The 19,060-nt window shown below is 45.5% G+C and overlaps 1 non-coding gene across 1 annotated transcript; it reads right to left on the bottom strand.

Moving 5' to 3' along the window:
- Nucleotides 1-17,880: 17,880 nt before the first annotated feature.
- TRNAA-GGC (transfer RNA alanine (anticodon GGC)) lies at nucleotides 17,881-17,956 on the bottom strand. Its single transcript has one exon. It is a non-coding gene; the product is annotated as a tRNA-Ala (tRNA).
- Between the last annotated feature and the right edge of the window lie 1,104 nt (nucleotides 17,957-19,060).

Genomic DNA, 19,060 nt, shown 5'->3' on the forward strand with positions numbered 1-19,060 from the left:
TCCCGCGCTTCCACGTGCTCCCAACCTCGCAGTTCTCCTGGTGACGTCATGCGCAGAACGGAGTCATTTCGGTCATCCGGCAACGGCCTACCTTGGTATAAGTGGTGCCATGCATTCACCTGAACATATTTGATGCTGTTCGCATAATGTCGGTGACTGAAGAGGCCGGTGTGGAACCGAAATATTCACGAGAGAATTGTGTTTTTTGAAATTTTGCGAATCCATTTTTGTCCGCGTCACACATAAATGGCATTCCATTTCATGAAACAACCACTTATGAACATACCACGAAACTAAAAACACGTGTGCATGCGTAGTGTAATACAACGTCAGTTGAAAAAGTATCGCAACTTTTGCGTTTTTTTCAAAAATTATTATTTATTCATGAATATACACTGTTATACACCAATGCCAACGTTTTTTCCAATCCTCGAAGCACTTCGAAAAATAATTTTTATGATCTTGCTCAGCTCCTCCTTCGATGCAGTCTATATCTCGTCAATCGTAGCGTGGCGTCGTCCTTCTATGGGCCTCTTCAGTTTCAGGAATAAGAAAAAGTCACTGGGGGCCAGATGTGGGGAATACGGTGGCTGCGGCATCAATAGTGTGTTGTCTTTGGCCAAAAATTCGCGCACAAATAACGATGTGTGAGCAGGGGCGTTGTCATGGTGCAAAAGCCAGTTTTTGTTCTTCCACAAATCTGGGCGTTTGTGGCAGATTGCTTCACGAATATTGGGCATAACTTGCAGGTAATACTCCTTATTTGCCGTTCCACCCTGTGGCAAGAACTCATGATGCACCACGCCACTGCAAACTGAAGAAAACTGTAAACAAAACTTTCACATTCGACCAAACTTGGCGCGATTTTTTCCGTCTTGGCTCGTGCTGCAGCTTCCATTGGGATGATTATTCTTTAGTTTCCACGTCATTACCATAAACCCATGATTTGTCACAAGTAATGACCCTCTGGAGAAAATTTGGGTCGTCGCGTAACACCTAATTAGCAATTTTTTCATAGCGTTGCTGTTTTTGGTCGAAATTGAGCAATTTTGGTACGAATTTAGCGGCATGTCATGCCCAAATCATTGGTAAAAATCGAATGAAACCAGCCAATCGATATGTTTAGATCCTGAGCAACTTCTCTTCGACGATTGGCCAATACTAATTTCTTCACTTCATCAATGTTTTCGTCTGTTGTTGACGTGCTCGGGCGTCCGGCACATCTTCTCAGCCCTCCGAGAACATTTTGTACCACTGATAAACTTCTTCGATCCAAGGTAGCTTCTCCATATGCCCCAGTCAACATTCGGAATGCGCCCTTAATTTCGTTTTTCACACAAAATTTGATACAGATTCTTTGAGTCATTTTTTGGAACAGGCAAAAATCGAAGACAAGCCAAAACACTTCCAAGCAAATCAGCTGTCAGCAACTGAATGAACATTCAGAATGGCCGAAATTTCGGCATATGTCAGAGATATAAGTACCAACATAACGCCACCAAAAAATTGAAAATCAAATATACGTGACACGCGAAAATTCAAAATTCGCATTACTTTTTGAACAGGCCTCTTAGACACCCAGAGGCAAGTATTATGCATCGCACTTTTCCCTATTGGAAGTCAACGCAACACAAAGATTATACGAAGTCTACCAGCAAAGATACATCAAGAAGGCCTTCCCAGAGGCTTTCTTGGCTCAAAACTGCTCTTAAAAGCAGTCGTATTTCCAAAGACATTCACTGCATTTAGACTAGGTGAAAAGAAGAGCGTTGCAATATTAAGGCATGCTGTTTTTATTCACTTTGAAGGAGGCGGAACTTTCTTTTGAGGTCGCATGGCACCGCCAAATTCTTTGCATTCATAATACGAGTAAGTGCGTCACCATTCGACAGCAATACCAAATTACTGACATTCCTCCCCCACATTACCAGATGCTGTTGAAATATTCCATCAGGACGGCTTTGTAATGATGCATTGAAAGTGAAATCCGAGTCAGGAATCTCCAAGTAAAGGCACTAAATTCACCGAAAGCAGAAGAATATTTTACGCTATGCCCGACATAGCCGCCGCAGGTCGAGAGCCTGATCGCATAATTTGTCTCCGGTGGAGGAGGAAGTGGGGGACAGGCGGAGAGGGAGGGGGGGGTGCATCTCGGACCGAGGACCCACCCCCCCGCCCACTTGGGGGGGAGGGCAGTCGGGAGGAATCGCAGAGAGCCTTCTCCCTGCAATCCACGGGAGACAGAAGTACGTTTCTGGTTGCATTGTGTGTCCCGACCACATTTCACTGGGCCACATGCCACCTAGAATGGCGCAGTGGTAAGGAGGCAATGCGTTGGGGTGCAGACCGAAGTTCGATTCCAGGTGGCATATTTCATGACGTCCCCAACTTCACCTATATCCGTCATTTTTCGGAGGAGGTTCAGAGGACAAGGAACTCTCCTCCCCACCCTCAACATTCATTTACATCCAAAGTGTATTTTCTAGGAGGCTGCAATTCGCTTAAAACCTGTAGAGACAACGAAATTGTACTCTCAGTCCGCAGAATTTCCTTTTAATGTCATCGAGTAAACGCTTAATTTTCACTGTTGAATGGGAAATGAATATGGACCACTGGCATTGTCCAATCATGTTATCTTCTCAATTGTTAAACAATAGGAACCTCCAAGTCAAACAAATCTAACGCTTTTCCATTACCTTTGATTTACGAGTAAATTATAAGGCATTCCGAGATATTTGACTGTTTCGGAATAGCTTTCTGTGGGCGAGTGTTTTTTCCAAAATTACTAACCAAATCCGTAGGGATAATAGATTTCCAAAGGTTATGTATTTTGTCACAATTAAGGACGGAGAATTTACTCTTTCGTTTTACCAACACGTATTTTTCCATCCTTCCCAATCCTTCATCCGGGAAATACCAATTATTTATCCTAATGGCCACTGGAAAAATAAAATCATAATTGAAATGGAAAAGTATTATAATTTAAATGAAAATGCAAAGCAGGAATCCGGTTCGATTAATCCGGTTGCGAGTCGAACTGGGCCCGGAGATAGGTTCGGTCGACGAGAGAGTCGGATGGATCTCCTTTCTTCGCAAGCCGATGCGATTCACGAAATGACCCGTTCAGGGCAATTCAGGAGCCCCAGATGACCTTTCGCGGTGCTCCATCCACAAATCACTCCAGATTTGTGGATGGATACGGCCCCCCCATATTATCAACCAAAATATTCCGCACCTGACTTAGCGCGTATGAGCATCCCGCGGGCCCGAAATATCCGCTCAAGTGACGAGCGCTCCAACCAAAAAATGACCATCACTCTCTTGCAATTGCTAATGCAGATTTTCTAAGCAATAACTTATTGTGGTCCTTTCAAAAGGGACTAAACATACATTTTGGAAGGGTGGGTAATGAGTGTACCGCGTCTATTTTTGCTCGCGGGTTTTTAATCGGTCCATAAACTTAAGATCACGCACGCAACTGAAATTCGGGCGGGAAAGGGAGGCGCCAATCACCCCAGGAGAGAGTGCGTGGTCTTGCAGCGTGGGGCGGAGGGAGGGAGAGAGCGTGGAGAAAGTGGAGGGGGGAGGGAGAGGGAGTGGAGAAAGTGGAGGGAGAGAGAGGGAGTGGAGAAGGTGGAGGGGAGAATGCAGAGAGAACGTGGAGAAAGTGGAGGAGAGAGTGGAGAAAGAGAGAGAAGGTGGACAAAAGAGTGTGGATAGACTAAGGAAAATGGAAAAGTGGAGAAAATGGAAAGAGTACAGAAAATTAAGAGAGTGGAGAAAATGGAGAGAGTAGAGAAAATAAGGAGAGTGGAGAGAGAGAGTTTGGGGAGATAGCACAGAAAGTTGAGAAAGGTAGAGTGGATAGAGAGTGGAGTGAGAGAGGGAGAGAGGGTGGAGTGAGAGACTACGGCGCCATTTCGCCCCACTTGTATCCATCCCATCTGCCGGTTCATTGGCCGACGAGAGGTGCACAGCGGAGCGCTATGAAAGCGCATCTGGGCCGCACCCGGCCGCCCACTCTCTGCACCCAACGCGCCATCAAGTGCGTCGTGACTCCCAGCGGTGATAAGCTTATGCAGCATCTTGTGCTGAAAGAGCGAGCGAGGGGAAGGGCATCCATTGCTCCGTCGGCACATTTGTCGTCGTCTCCTTTGCCCTCTCTTCTTAATGTTTCATGTTTTTTTTTCCTTTCTCCCATCGTGCAAGGCTCGCAAATTGATCATTTTGCCTAACATTTAATCTTTTTGTTGAGCTCAATATTTTCGAACCCCCGGAGTTTAATTGTTCAGGCTCTCATGGTACAGCATATTTTCACCAATGGGTTTAGTTTGGCACAGCTGAGATAGTACGATAATAAATGCTCAAATCAACTTTTATGCTGTCTAGAACCAAATGATTAACCATTAACATTTTATTTGATTTGTGGCACACAATACTATAGGCAAGTTATTGGCTGTAAAGTAAACTTGCTCGTCTTCCGACGTTGGTTTAGGTCGTGAGTCGATTCGCTCCCGGAGGAGGGAATGAATTGGGAGAATTTGCCGACCGCGCAGACAACCCCCCTCGCCCGGATCCGGGGCGAGGGGGGTTGTCTGCGCCGTCGCCCATTTGCGAGGGCGTCGATTCAAAGCACGAGCAGGGCCCGTACGTCGCCTCCGCGATTAGGTGGCAACGAACAGCGACGCCCTCAGGCGCAGTCATTCCCATCCCGCCGGAAGTACGACCCGGGGGCGGAAGGCAAACGCCCTCCGCCGGAGCCATCGCCGCTTCGGCGTGGGTGGCTTTAATGCGACCCACGCCTCATCACTCGCTTCATTGCCTCGAGTCATCGATCAATATTTCCGAAATACTTCCGGACAGCTTTTCCATCAGCATCACAGTACCGTCCATGTCGGTTCGATAAATCTGAGGGCGGAGCTCTCCTTGCACATGGACGTGTGACATTCAAGCATCAGGGCGGGCGAGGGGTGGTTGGTTCCCTTCCACGGGTCATCATTCGGTTTCCCTCAGTCACGCCGCTGCAATGGCATCCTTGGATGTCACCAGGCATCAGCATGACAACCCGACGCTCGGCTGCCGAACGGTTCACTCGCTGGCCAAGCATGCTGCCAGAGTTTCCATAAGTTATCCCGTAGTAATGGCAACAGAGGGAAAGGGATCTTCAACTGTCACAGGGCCGAACGTATGATCAAGGTTAAATGGGAGGTTTATTTTGTATTGAATTGGTTTCATAGAATCAATAGCGATAAGGAAGACAGAGCCATTCAGTGGCCTAAAAACGTCTCACATTAGTGCCAGACGAATTTCAGCACCGAAGGAAATGGCTCTGGTTTATGATTTTATTTGGATAACTATTTTAAAATAAGAAGGCATGCAAAACAGTGAAGATGCTGAAGATGTAACGTGACGGTTATCTTCCATAGGGATTGCGTCCAGAAAGACCGCCAGCGTGTCAAGGGGTGAGGTGTAGAACACGAGGGCTAATTGGTTCCTAGAAAAATTCTGAGGAAGGCACATCCGTGATAGTGAACTCGGAAATAGTCTCTTGATTGATGTGGTCAGTTTTCATGCCTTGAAAATAGAGGGGCATGATAATGTTTTTTTTCAACCGGCGAACGGAAATATTCTTAGCTGTCAAAGTATCATTAATGTCCCATGGTCGCAAAGCCAATCCTCCAGTGAAATGATAGTCGGAAGAACAAAAACAGCTGTTTGGCGTCTTAGAGAGAGAGTGCATCTGTTCAAGTACATGTATCAAGCAGCACCGACAAAAGTGGCATTAAACTTATGCAGTCTAACTACCTTAAAATATACCGCTAAGGCGTGTGGCAGGGGCTGATTACACACCAGGCATTATACATATTCTGCTTTGTATTTCTCCCAACTATCCCCTCTCCTCCCCACCATAGCCAATACTACCTCAATCGTTTCCCTCTCTGTCCAATATGTCTTTTCCATCCTTCTCCACACTCAAATTTCCAAAATCTTCAACTTCAGTGACCACATTCCCGTGCTGTACATAACTATGCTCCATATCAAGGTTTTGAGAAGCCATTCCTTTGCATCCTAACTCAACGTCCCTGTCATTTATTTTCTCCAACTTGTGAAAGCTTCTTTCCCTGAATCAATTCTGCCCCTTAGGTTCCTACTACCTTGACCATTTTGGTCCAAAACACTTGCAAGATATGATAGCTATTCCGCAGGCGTTATTTTCTATTTTAATGCTTAAATTAGTACTCTTCTCAAAAATGGCTTAAACTTTCTTTATTCATAATTATTTTAAACCCATGTTGCTTAATGGTCTAAGGGCATAGCTATCGCTTTCGGTGCGAGAGGTAACAAGTTCAAATCCCGGAAAGGTACAACATTTTTGTCGGTCCCGGTGACTTCCGGTTAACGCCCTCGTCTGACAACCCAAAGATCACGGTTTCGATTCTCGAATAGGAGGATTTTCCTCCACCTAGGGCATAGGTGTTCACAATTGCCTTCAATGTACGGTTAACGGTTAGGAGTTAGGTGAAACTAAGGGCTATTAAGTCTCAATCTCGCCCCAATGAAGTTGCTAAAAAATATAAAAATTACCTATCGCATTAACTTTCTAATGCGCTCAACAGAGCTTGCAACCCCTAACTGGGCATAAAACTAAAGCATGATCATCCGTAAACCTTAATAATTTTACGAATACCCCGCCCACTTCCATCCCTACTTCCAGTTCTTCCCATGCCTCTTTAACCATTTCCTCTACATACGGGTTGAACAGCAACGGTGATAATGGGCAACCCTGCCTTACACCTCTTCCTAGCACTACTTTGACCGTATTGGTCCAAAACACTACCGAGATACGTAGTTCTGCTGTTCTACCTGCTCTAGTTTTTGCCCTCCTATTTTAATGTTTAGCTTAGCCTTTTTCTTTCTAGAAAATCGCATAACCTTTGTTTTATTAATATTGATTCTCATCCCATACCTGTCGCACTGAATTTCCAATTCACTAAGCAATGCTTGCAGCCCCTTGGCTGACTGACAAACTAAAGCTTGGTCATCAGCGAACCTAACTGATTTTACGAATTCCCGCCCACTTTCATTCCAACCTCCAGTTCTTCCCATGCCTCTTTAAGCATTTCCTCTGCATACAGGTTGAACAGCAACGGTGATAATAGGCAACCCTGCCTTACACTTCTTCCTAACACTGCCCATCCGGACTCCCCGTTCCCCACTCGCACCTGAGCAGTCTGAGACATGTACAGGTTGCCGATGAGCCTCCTGTCCCTCCAATCTATTCCTATTTTCTGCAATATACTCATTAGTTTTCCCCAATTAATTCTATCAAACGCTTTTTCGAAATCTACGAAACAGGCAAATACCTCCTGGTTGTGCTCTATATTCCTCTCGATTAATAATCTCATTACTGCAATGGCATCACGCGTACCTCTCCCTTTGCTAAACCCAAACTGATCATCCCCTAAGTAATCATTTGCCCTACTCTCTACCCTTTTGTTTATGATCCTGAGAACAACTTCAGCTGCGTGGGATATCAAACTTATTGTCCTGTAATCCTCGCATGATGTAGCCTTTACCTTTTTCGGAATAGGAACTAACACTGATCTCACAAAGTTTTCCGGCCAGATTCCTTCCTTATAGAGACCACGAGTCAGTCCATATTGTCTCTTTCTCTCACATTTTCCTAAGCCTTTTAGTAGTTCCACCGGAATGTTCTCTACCCCCACGGCCTTATTTATTTTCATCTCACTTAATGCTTTTTCTATCTCAAGGTCGAATACACCCGGCTATAAGCCATCTTCATCAATGTCCTGTTCTCATTCTATGTCTAGCCATGCCAGACTAATGCTTTAACATACTCGCACGGTTGTTATCTATATTTTCTATCTACTTCTCTTGAATCTTGAGCAGAAAAAATGCAGTGATGGGGAATACTACCACGGTGATGGGGTAGTTCGGTGCGGAAGCGAGGAATGGCCGCGGAAAAAATCAAAGGCCATAGTTCACAGGAGACAAGGCTTTATCACGACGAACTGTCTGGTATACACAACACGGCTATAGGCGTAGACACGGGAAATAAGAAAAATACATAAATAACGCTCCAAAAACGGATCTTAACGGGCTAGCAGTTATCGGCGGATACTCAGCAGACATCAATGACGATATGTTGAAGAATAAATAACTTGAGCTAATTACTCTACACACCGCCCTCCAACTTAGAGAGAATAACACAAAAAAGAAAAGCATATAACTTGAATGTTATCCTAAACTCACCAAAGGGATTGGCAATATATTCAAACAATTTGAAGTAAACATATTCTTCATGGACCACAACTCATTTCACTATTAATCACACTCATCAAGCCTCGAGGAAATCGAGCTATAAGAAATCAGTTTTAACACCTGCGGGTGTAGATATATAGCTTAAACTAAACGGAGACCAGTCATAAGAACACATGATACTGTTTAAGAGGGTTGCTATTTATATTTTCAGCCTAATACTGAAAAGATAGTAATTTATTTTTATAAATGGCTTTACCATTTTTCGAAGTATTCTCCATCATAATCAATGCACTTTTGCATACGTTCGAACCAATTATAGTGACTTTTTTCCACTCTGATTGAGCCATGTACCTCCAAAACATGTTTTTGAATGCATCAGCGGCTACTTCAGGCGCCGAAAAACGTAGGACACGCATTTTTTTCTTGATAAACGGGAATAAAAAGATATCCTTTGGTGCTAAAACAGGGCCGTACGGTGGATGACCCATCAACCCGACGTTTAGACCAGTCAAATAGGTACTAGTTGTTTCAGTCGATATGCTAGAGCATGCCAATTGTCATGATGAAGAATGATTTTTCGTTGCCGCTTCTTTTTCCGTGACTTCTGGCAAACAATTGCTCGTGTACCATTCAGAATTCCCGGTTTTACATTGCTCCAATGGTACGATTACCATATGTCCGGTCATTTCGAAGAAACAGGCGATCATTTTCTGCGATATGCTTCCTGCACGAATCGTTTTGTCGGATTTGGCTCGTCTTAGAAACCCATAGAGTGGATTGCTGTTTTGTTTCGGGCTCATACGCATAGATCCAAAATTCGTTATCTGTGTAGATTTTATACGTACACAACTTTTGATGCACCACAATTGTATTTATTGAGCAATTCTTCGCACCAATTGTCGCGAGCATCTTTTTGAGTATTTCTCAAATTATGCGGGATCCAACACGAACAAATTTTTTTCACAGCTAAATGTTCATGCAATAATATTATTGATGCTCGATGTACTGATCCCCTAGAATGCTTCAGTCTCATGATAGGTCACATTACGATCTTCCTTTACTAGTCCTTGCACAGAATCCATGTTTTCTGGCACAACAACTGATTTTGGACGACCTTTACGACTTTCGTCGCTGAGCGAACAGCGGCCACGATGGGATTGGTTATACCAGCGTTTCACAGTGGCAAAGGATGGAGCTTCATCGCAAAAAGTGGAAGTAAGTTAATAGATGCACTCATGTATTGATAATCCACGTCGAAAGTCGTAAAAAATCATCGCACAAAAGTGCTTACCAGTTAATTCCATTTTTTCGATGAGACAAAAGTTTCGAGTCACTGTAAACAACACAAGTTATGATCAAGTGACAAAATGTTCTGAAGGATGCTGGCGTTAATAGGGCCAAACATTCAGATGGAAACGTGAGATGGCGCCGAAAAGACTCAGTGTTTCAAGGCTCAACATATAAATAGCAACCTTCGTAGAAACGGCCGCTTTGAACGCTCAGCGGTCGCCGAACGTCTGCTGGAAACTGACACCCCATTACATTTAAGAACCTGAAACTATTTGAACCCAGCAAAAGCTACAAATGAGGAGATTTTGGGAAGACTTTGCGAACACACACACACACAGGGAACACATCATTAACAACGAACCCGGCAGAATTAAAGTAGTTCATTTGACATAATCATCAAGAGGATGCCGTCTCCGAACTGGAGAGGATACCCCGACACAAATTGGCTGAGGTGGAAACCCTCCTAAAACCACCCCTCCCCCTTCATCCTTCGTCCCCCCCCCCCCGATCGTCCTCTCTTTACTTCTGAACACATGTTCGGCGAGCCTGCGCCATCCTCACGCACGGGTGTAGTTCTCTCGTCTGGGTAGGAATTTTATAAATTAGGAAGGCTCACTTCGATGGCGCTACGCTATGTTTTTGTTGGCCAACGCGTCCCGCGCTTGGACTTGTCTCTTGCCGGCCCTGAAGTAGAAACCAACGAATAAACTGCACGCGATAATTATCAGTTGAGTTCCCCACCGCCTGAGTTAGCCGTTAATGATGATATTTGCCGCAATTCTGTTTGCACAGTGTGTAAAAATAAAATGAGACATGTTAAAAGAATGAGTAATACGAGACCAACTCCATACGAGCCTCTGTCTCTTATCTTTATGCACGTACACACACAGGTTGCAAAAAGACAATGAGGGAAAATAAGGCTTTGGATCAAGAGAAATGCATTGCTCAAGCGGCAGGTTTGATGAAATACGATAAAGGTAAGAAGGCTAATGTATTTGTCGCGTTATTTACGTTTCTTTAATTTATTTTGTTATTAAAGTGGCTTCATACTGCTAGCTGGGAAGTTAATGAGTCCGTATTGGGCTTTGAGCTGAATACTCCCTACTCGAGTACCGCTTGTGTGAGGAGAGGGTGGTCGGATAGAGGAGGAAGCGAAAATGAGGGAGGAACTGTGAACAGACGAGCGACGATGGGCGTCCATAATTATCCACATAAATCCCGCCTCTCCTTAGGAATGCCAACGGTCCATCATGCATTACTCATTGTATTTTTAGGGTGCCCATTTGAAATTAGTGAACCGAAGGGGAAGAGTTGCTAATTAGCATTCATGTCAATTAATGGATACCAACTAGTAATTAGCATTTGAATATTTTCGTACCCATACATCTCATCATAAAAAATGACTTGTTAATTTTCTATTGTATTTTTCCATCGAATAAACTCTAGCGTTTATGATCGCTTTTGATTTCGCACGATTATTTATTTTTCATTAACTCGGAACAATTTCCTCGGTTTAAATGACGAAAATAACCTTTACAATACACACTGTTTGCTAACTTTCAGTGGGACAGAACTTATTGTGGGCGGAGCGTTGGACTACTGACCGGAAGGCCCGGGTTCAACTCTCCGGGCAAGCCCCTCTGGGCACCCACGCTTAGCTCCACCCAGGCCGTGTGATTTTTCGGGTATCAGGTCTTCCTGGAAAACCATAGGCAGCACAGGGAAAGGAACCCACCCCACTTATTAACACCCTGTTAATTTGTGCATTTCACACACCGTAAAGGGCTTAGTACTGGGTGAACTCTGTCATCACCTAGCACACCGACCTTCCGGATGATTACTGGGGCTGTTAACTTTCAGCATTATTTTCATAGCGGCAAGTAAGTATACTCATCCTGGAATATTGTCCAGGCTACAATGCCAAGGTAGGTTCCCGAAAAGAAATGAAATGTTAACAACTGACAGTCTATACTATTTCTTACGAACTCGCCATGAGCTCAAAAAACTTCCAGGATTTCTTTGCGTCCCTACATTTCAGTGAAATATCCACACCCTCCAGAACGGTATTTCTTGATACCTTAATGTTTACGATGCATTCTGAAGTGGAACGCAAAGGATGACAGATGCTCGCGCTCCCGTCGAAAGGCCCCGCCCGGCGGCCCCAATGCCCACCGACCGCCCCACCACCACCGCCGGGCCCGTGACGGTTCCATCGGTGGGGGTTTCGGATGCTTCCTCATCGAGGCGAACACGTCAGCCCGGGATTTTAATAATAGCATTTTAATCTTTGTTAATTTAACTCGATGCCTTCATTTTGCTGCTGGGTTTGCGGGTGTCGCCTTGAATGAATTGGGATGGTTCCCTGGGGCCCCCGGCAGCTCTCCTCCGACGCCCGCCCCCGCGTGCACGTGGCCAGAGGATGCACGGATGGTGCACAAGGATTCGTTCGGCGCCGAAGCACGCTCTGCTGGACCGGCAGCGGTTCATCCCTCTCTTGGTGAGATCGAAGTCAAACGAGAGGCATCCCTGATATCCCGAGCGCCAATTGACTCCATGGCTGTCTCGGCGTGCCCTCGCGCTATCGCCCATAGATGCCGCCACCGGGGGTGCACGGGAGCAATGCGTAATGCGTGCTTCCCGGGGGAGACTCCGAAACGGGTCGACAGAGGCATGCTTTTAACTACGCAGGCCGCGATTCCGCTGAGGGAATCACGGAATTCGTGCCTTCGGATTCCGCTGCCAACGGCGTTCCGCGGCCTCATCAAACGACGCAACAACGTTCGGCACCAATGGCAGAAATACCGCACTGCGGACGTCCGGAAGCAGCTCTCTGAACTCGACGTGGCGGTGCGATGCGCTCTCTGGGAAGTCCACTTGGACTACTGGAAGGCGCATTTGCGGGAGGAGTTCCTGTTGAAAGACGGCAAGGAAGGTATTGGCCCTCGTTGAAAGGTCTGCTGAAGGCTGCGGGCCCCCCGAAGGCCAGACACAATAATAGTCGACGGGGACGAGGTGGCACGACCTTCCAGGACCTTGTAAGGTTCTTGCCAAACCCTGGGAACGCTGTGTGTGCCGAGGTTGAAGAGAAGATCGCGGCATCTGAGCGAGTAGGGGACGCCGATCCTGAAGACGCCACGGAGGTTCCTGAGTTCCGGAGGAGAGACGTCGTAGGGGTAATACGCCGCCTCCGCAAGACGAAGGCCCACGGCAGTGACCACATTCCTAATGCCGTCATCCGGGAGCTTACAAGGGCAACGGCGGCATACTTGACAACCATCTTCAACGGTTTTATCAGGATTTCTCACTTCCCGGCCCCTTGGAAGAGAGCAAGAATCATGTCTGCAGAAGTCGCAGAAATCGGAAATGGGTCCCGGAGAATTCTGGCCTATTACCATGTTCGACGGCAAGATATTCGAGCGACTGCTGCAAAGGCTGCTGACTGACTTCGTCCGGGAGAATGACATCCTTCCGGAAGAGCAGTTCGGCTTCCGTGAGCAGCATTCCACAGTCCATCAGCTAGTAAGAAAAACGGATTTCATCACGGGCACCTTCAACAGGTATATGGCGGTTGCCGGGGTATTTTTTGACGCCAACAAGGCGTTCGATCACGTCTCGCACCCGGTTCTCTCGCTGAAGATGAGACGACTCCATTTCCCACCTAGGGCAACCAAGTTGGTTCACTACTACGTGAGAGACAGGACCTTCACGGTACAATGGCTCGGGTCGAACTCAGGGGAGTGCCGGGTCTCCGCCTTCCGTACTTGAGCCGCTGCTTGATAACATCTCCTCCCACGACATCCGAGGACGTCGAGGATATCTCTAAATCCTGTCTCTATACGCCGACGATGTAGATCTCCTGTGCCGTTCCCGGCAGAAGCTGACCGCGGTGCATAGACTGCAGGTCGCCGTGGCGGAGCTACTCCAATGGTACCGCCGATGACGTTTCGCGATCTGCGTGCAAAGACGAGGCTTCCACCCGGGAGGAGGTGGGCCGCCAGGAGTGAAGCTATCGGTGAACGGAGTCACCCTATCGTGGTAATCCAAAGTTCTCTACCTGAAGGTGCTGATGGAACGGAAACACCTTCGGAATTCCCAAGCGTTTCGGGTTCGTGTGCCGCTTAGTCGGCTCCGGCCGATTATTCGCCCGCCAGTCCAGAGTACGGATACGAAGCGTCGACTGTACCGAGCGTGCGTGCTACCAGATATCACGTGCGCTGTGCCGACAGATGGCCAGGAGTGTCGCGGGCGAATCCAAGTGATGCAGAATTCTGCACTTCACTGCATCTTGGGTCGCGGTCATTATGCCCGCATCTCCGAAATGCACGAAGACGGGAAGTTGGAACCAACCCCTGGACGTCCCTCTGCCACGAATCTCGGGGACATTCTACGAAAGAGCGACAGACTCGGAGGCAGCCCTCATTCGACGGATCGCAGAAATCGAGTTTCGGCCGTGCAACCGCTACAAGCACCCCATTGCCATCCCGGACACCGAGAAAACCTTTCCCGCAATGAAGGCTGCAATGAGCGGGGAGGAATTGAAACGCCGGACGACGTTGATGAATTCTCCGCGCCCTTTTTGGCCTTGAAAGCGGCTGGAAAGGCGCAGCGAAGGGAACCACACTCAGAGCTCTCAGTGGAAAGCGGCGGAAGCATATATGGTAGTGGTCCTTATTACGTGAATAAAAAGGTGATACCGTGGAGGGAATGGGATGTTATTTGTTTTTCATCACTAAAACCATGAAACAATATTTTTCTATGTTGTGGGTGTAATAAAAGTTGATTCTGTGTATAGCAGCTAGAGTAAGGAACCAGTAGGATGGTCCGAGAGGCGGAGGGAGGATTAATGGCGGAGCGGTCGCCCGAAGAGGGCTGACATCGGAAAAAGCCGCGCCCTGCGTACGTATAAGCAAGTGCTCCTTGCCTGAAATTCGAAAATCACGCCTCGTCTCTCTGTCACTCTCTGTGATTACTGGTGCATATTGCGCTGGTTCTCTTCTAAGATTATCCTTACACTTTAAAAATAAGATTTTGTAAAAACATTACGCAAAAGTTTCCCGAATTTTTCAAAAATACCATCACCTTTGATTTCCTCTCAAATTCTTCAAAGCCGATCAGTTAGCATTAAAATAGAAGTGAGATTGATGATAATATGCTCAATTGAATCAGTCCCTCAGCAATGACTCTTACTTTCAAGGGTTTTTCTAATATTTCATGTAATATGTAATACAATGCCAGACGGAAATTGTACTACATATTATATAACACTATATAAGGGCCATGCGCTCGTGTAGTCGTCTCACTCAGGACCAGACGCTGCGCCGACTGCGTTAATTTTAGCTCCTATCCTTCGATCCCTTGGGTGACCCTTAAAAAAGAAATCATCACCGTTCCCTCCAGTAACACCCAACTACCAGAACGCACAAGTCATTTCACCACGCCGTGGTTCAGACCCTGGGGACTGCAGCTGCAGTAAACTTCAGCGTAACTTCGCAGTAGTAGTATGGGGCGAGGGGTAGGTATGCAATGGCCGTTTAACTCAACGCATCGACGACTAGGGATCATAAAAAGAGTATCGGGGTAATGTGAAGCTACGATACAATTAGCATATACGGACTACGATACCTTTCACCGATTAGGGATCATTTAAAATATGCCACTGGTGCATGAGATATTTGTAACTTCGGTTCTATCAACGAATTGCATCGCGCGCAATGACGATGGGTTGCATTTGTAAAACACTGCGATCAAAGTGGGAGCGTAGATAGAATCTCGGGAAGTAGGTCGGGAATTGCTCACGTAGAGAACGTTAAATCACAGATCACATCCCACACATACATTGAAGTAGGTGGTCTAGTTTGCAGAGTTATCAAAAGCGTATTTTAAGGCCCGCCGAATGAATTATGGTCGGAGAGAACGTGTACATCAGATTAACGACTAGAGTCTCATAGTGGAATGAGGAGATTTCATTTTCCCACGAAGAGCAAGGGATCAGAATAACTGCCAATCTCGATGCAATATGAAAACAATTTCCGTATACTAAGTGCCGTAGTGATAGGTAAACAAATTTAACTTTCATTTTACTCTTCTCCTTAAAACAAGATGGCATCACATGCACAGAATATAAGTATTAAACGCTAAGATACCTTTGTGAGTGAAAGAGGTTGTAAAAGTTATCTCCTCCACACGAAATATATAACAAAACTGGGGTTAACTTACATTCAGGCAAGCCTCAAATTTGATATTCCATGTTGGGCGAGAAGTTATTGAAGTCCTAATGGATTCATGTAATTTTCATGTATTTTGATTATAATCGAATATATTTGTATTGAATTATGCCAAATATTTATTGGGTTCATTTTCATCAATTTATGTTTTGCGGTTGAAAAATAATTCAAAACCTGTGGCCGCGGATTTATTTGCTACCGAACAAATTATACGGAATATTTCGAAATATTTATGCACGAAATGAGCTCTCAAATCAAATTTTCTAATTTTGCCTGCCATCAGGGGGTGGAAGGGGACAGGGGTCCCACCCCCTGGCGCCATCACTCTTCACCGCCACTCATCTCGATCCACTCAACCAGGCGGCTGCGAGTCCATTCCTCTTCTTTCCCAGCCCTACGTCCACACGAATCACGTTTTCTGTCGTCCAAAGAAGAGATGGGCTCAAAGGCTCAATTTCTCCTGAGTAAAGTTAGTTACTCATGCATCCGTACACAGACAAGTGCGGAATCCTTACATAACTTTCATAACCTTTTTGGAAGAGGAGAGGTTGCAAAAAATAATTTAAACCTAATCCTCAAGGAGGAGAGGTATTCAACCCAGCGTAATAAAAATTCACCCTTTGCTCTTTTCGAAGATATTCATAAGCAACGCTTATCTTGTAATTTTAAGGTCTGCTAGTAGCCAATGGTCGAGCATGGAAGTTTTTTATTTGAAGTCCAATTGCTGTTCTGCTTTTCACAGCAACCAAGACAAGTATTTTATTCGAAATTTTAGCAAAAACTGTATTCTTTCAACAGGGAAAAGGTACTGATCGATTATTGGGTCGTGTAAGGATGTCTTAAAACGCAGGTGTCAGCAGGGTGACATGGTAGAAAATTACTGGGCACAAGGTTACTCCGTCGAATTATAACGAGAGGATTCAATTTTGCCAATAAAAAACAGGAACACTGACAGAAAATAGCGGTAAGAACAAACTCTGGAGACTTCGAATTGTGTAAATCTTTGAATGGGTCACGAAAGACACGATTTTTGTGGAAAAACAATCGCACTCCAATCTCTTTTGAGTAATAGTAGGATTAGGAGAAATTCGATTCAAAGAGGGCAAAGTTAGCGCACTCTGGCCCGTGCCGCAGATTCGGAACTCATCGCCGCAGGATTTCAGGGACAAACTTGCACTATCCTCGAGGGCGGGACTCCTCGCTCTGTCTTACGGGCAAAAGGGCTGAGGGGGTGAGGGAACGGCCGCAAATCCACCGCCATGAGCGGGGGAGAATCCGGGCTTTGAGCTCTACCGGGGGGGGGGGGTTGTCTGGAGCAAACAAGCACACCCCATTCGCTTCTCGATGAATCGTCTCGAAGATATTACTCAACCGAAAATAAATTCAAAGTAAAAGAAATGTCGGAGATAAGCCTGTATTTGTATTTTGGAAAACGCTTCATCAAATAGATTTCCGTAATATCCTTCGGAGAATCACCAGTCCCAAAGAGAGTCTCCGTACTGAATCGAATATTAAGAATAGAAGCACACATCTCATTTGCACGTCTTTAGCATCTGATTCTCAGGTGTGCGAGTGCAAATATCATTTCCTAATCCCTTTTAATCCATCGTGCAGCGAGGAAATTGGAACCGTTTACGCAAATCAGTGTGCATAAGTAGAAGCTGTGGTATTAATTGAGGGTGTGAGGTAATGCAGGGGCCGTTTGTGCCACCCGCACTCGAGTTCTCCCTCGACCGCAAAATGAAATGATTGAAACCACGCGTGATAGTATGCACGAGGCGCTAATATTCCCGATAAGCTCATTCAGTACCGCACGCACGAGACTCTGTGACACGCTGGAGATCACCAGCGAAGTGGTGCGTGGAATGCACCCGGTCAGAAAGTTTTATAAAAACTTCAAACAGAAGACACGATATATATATATATATATATATATATATATATATATATATATATATATATATATATATATACTCATATATGCAGAAACAGATGTAAGGAAAAGGGATAGGAACACATATAAAGGACGAACACAATAGAGGTGGGGAAGGCGGAATCGAACGGATCACAAGAGTAAAAATATTTCCTCAACCGGGACTCGAACACCGGATCTTTCCACTTGCCGGGCGGATGCTCTTAACCACTTGAGCTATCGAGGATAGTCAATTTACCCTGAGATCCGTGGGTCTAATATGTCGCCAAGCGCCCCGATTCCTTACATCTGTTTCTGCATATATGAGTATTTATTCGCCGTTTGGCGGGATTTCGTGTTTGAATGTGTATTTGGCCAATGTGGCTCATCTCTTTCTTCTGGCTATGCGTGCCACGAAACGCACTGTTCCTTTCCTGTATGATGTTGTATGAATTCTAACCCACTGTCCTTTCACACGAAATCCCGCCAAACGGCGAATAAATACTCATATATGCAGAAACAGATGTAAGGAATCGGGGCGCTTGGCGACATATTAGACCCACGGATCTCAGGGTAAATTGACTATCCTCGATAGCTCAAGTGGTTAAGAGCATCCGCCCGGCAAGTGGAAAGATCCGGTGTTCGAGTCCCGGTTGAGGAGATATTTTTACTCTTGTGATCCGTTCGATTCCGCCTTCCCCACCTCTATTGTGTTCGTCCTTTATATGTGTTCCTATCCCTTTTCCTTACATCTGTTTCTGCATATATGAGTATTTATTCGCCGTTTGGCGGGATTTCGTGTTTGAATGTGTATTTGGCCAATGTGGCTCATCTCTTTCTTCTGGCTATGCGTGCCACGAAACGCACTGTTCCTTTCCTGTATGATGTTGTATGAATTCTAACCCACTGTCCTTTCCTTTCCTTGTGTATTGTCTATTTCTCCTTTGGTGGGTGAAACTGCCCCCTGACGCCATCTCTTGGCTGAAAGAATCGGGGCGCTTGGCGACATATTAGACCCACGGATCTCAGGGTAAATTGACTATCCTCGATAGCTCAAGTGGTTAAGAGCATCCGCCCGGCAAGTGGAAAGATCCGGTGTTCGAGTCCCGGTTGAGGAAATATTTTTACTCTTGTGATCCGTTCGATTCCGCCTTCCCCACCTCTATTGTGTTCGTCCTTTATATGTGTTCCTATCCCTTTTCCTTACATCTGTTTCTGCATATATGAGTATTTATTCGCCGTTTGGCGGGATTTCGTGTTTGAATGTGTATATATATATATATATATATATATATATATATATATATATATATATATATATATATATATATATATATATATATATATATAT

The sequence above is a fragment of the Hetaerina americana genome, unplaced genomic scaffold (genome assembly GCF_022747635.1).
Source record: "Hetaerina americana unplaced genomic scaffold, ioHetAmer1.1.p SCAF_20, whole genome shotgun sequence".
In the NCBI taxonomy this organism is placed as follows: domain Eukaryota; kingdom Metazoa; phylum Arthropoda; class Insecta; order Odonata; family Calopterygidae; genus Hetaerina; species Hetaerina americana.